This window comes from Leucoraja erinacea, chromosome 15, assembly GCF_028641065.1.
Source record: "Leucoraja erinacea ecotype New England chromosome 15, Leri_hhj_1, whole genome shotgun sequence".
NCBI lineage: Eukaryota > Metazoa > Chordata > Chondrichthyes > Rajiformes > Rajidae > Leucoraja > Leucoraja erinaceus.
Window position 1 is genome coordinate 42,804,426 of NC_073391.1, and position 1,848 is coordinate 42,806,273.

Below are 1,848 nucleotides of genomic sequence, written 5' to 3' on the forward strand. Positions count from 1 at the left end.
CCATAACCCTTGGCACAAGATCTAAACAAGAACTTGTCTATCTCTGCCATAAACATATCCGCCAACTTGGCCTCCACAGCCTTCCTTGGCAATGAGTTCCACAGATGAGTCCACGCTGACCAGCTAATCCCGCACACTAACACTATCCTACACACACTAGGGACAACTAATAATTTTTACCAAAGCCAATTAACCTACAAACCTGTTGGTCATTTGCGTGTGGGAGGAGACTGGAGCCCCCGGAGAAAATCCACGGGGTCACGGGGAGAACGCACAAACTCCGTACAGACGGCACTGGTAGTCAGGATTGTATCCGGGCCTACGTAAGGCTGCAATTCTACCGCTGTGCCACCCTGGTCTTGACATTATGTTTGGCGCAGACATTGTGGGCCAAATAACCTTTGCTTCAGTTCTACCATTCTATGTCTCATAGACTCAGAATAAAAGGGCCTACCTTTAGAAAGGAGACGAGGAGGAATTTCTTTGGTCAAAGGGTGGTGAAACTGAGGAAAATTCATTGCCTCAGAAGGCTGTGGAGGCCAAGTCAATGGATATCTTTATGGCGGAGATTCTTAATTCGTACGGGTGTCAGAGGTTATGGGGAGAAGGCAGGAATATACGATGCGATACGATGCGATACGATATAATTTTATTTATCCCAGGAGGGAAATTAATCTGCCAACAGTCATAAAAACACAAAATACATGAAACCTGAACTTAAAGTGATGAGTGGTAAGAATTGGGGATGTGCAAAGTTGGGGGGGGAGGGGGGAGGGGAGCAGAGTCAATCAGTTTACCCCACGACAGAAGGGGGAGGAGTTGTACAGTTTGATAGCCACAGGGAAGAAGAATCTCCTGTGCCATTCTGTCCTGCATCTTGGTAGAACCAGTCTGTTGCTGAAGGTGCTCCTTCGGTTGACCAGTGTGTCATGGAGGGGGCATAGAAACATAGAAACATAGAAATTAGGTGCAGGAGTAGGCCATTCGGCCCTTCGAGCCTGCACTGCCATTCAATATGATCATGGCTGATCATCCAACTCATTATCCCGTACCTGCCTTCTCTCCATACCCCCTGATCCCCTTAGCCACAAGGGCCACATCTAACTCCCTCTTAAATATAGCCAATGAACTGGCCTCAACTACCCTCTGTGGCAGAGAGTTCCAGAGATTCACCACTCTCTGTGTGAAAAAAGTTATTCTCATCTCGGTTTTAAAGGATTTCCCCCTTATCCTTAAGCTGTGACCCCTTGTCCTGGACTTCCCTAACATCGGGAACAATCTTCCTGCATCTAGCCTGTCCAACCCCTTAAGAATTTTGTAAGTTTCTATAAGATCCCCTCTCAATCTCCTAAATTCTAGAGAGTATAAACCAAGCCTATCCAGTCTTTCTTCATAAGACAGTCCTGACATCCCAGGAATCAGTCTGGTGAACCTTCTCTGCACTCCCTCTATGGCAAATAATGTCCTTCCTCAGATTTGGAGACCAAAACTGTACGCAATACTCCAGGTGTGGTCTCACCAAGACCCTGTACAACTGCAGTAGAACCTCCCTGCTCCTATACTCAAATCCTTTTGCTATGAAAGCTAACATACCATTTGCTTTCTTTACTGCCTGCTGCACCTGCATGCCTACCTTCAATGACTGGTGTACCATGACACCCAGGTCTCTCTGCATCTCCCCCTTTCCCAATCGGCCACCATTTAGATAATAGTGGGGCGAGCTGTATTTGAATGGGGCTAAGAGGGAAAGATAGATCAGCCATGATTGAATGGCGGAGTAGACTTGATGGGCCGAATGGCCTGATTGTGCTCCTAGAACCTGTGAACATGATCGAACCCGGGTCTCTG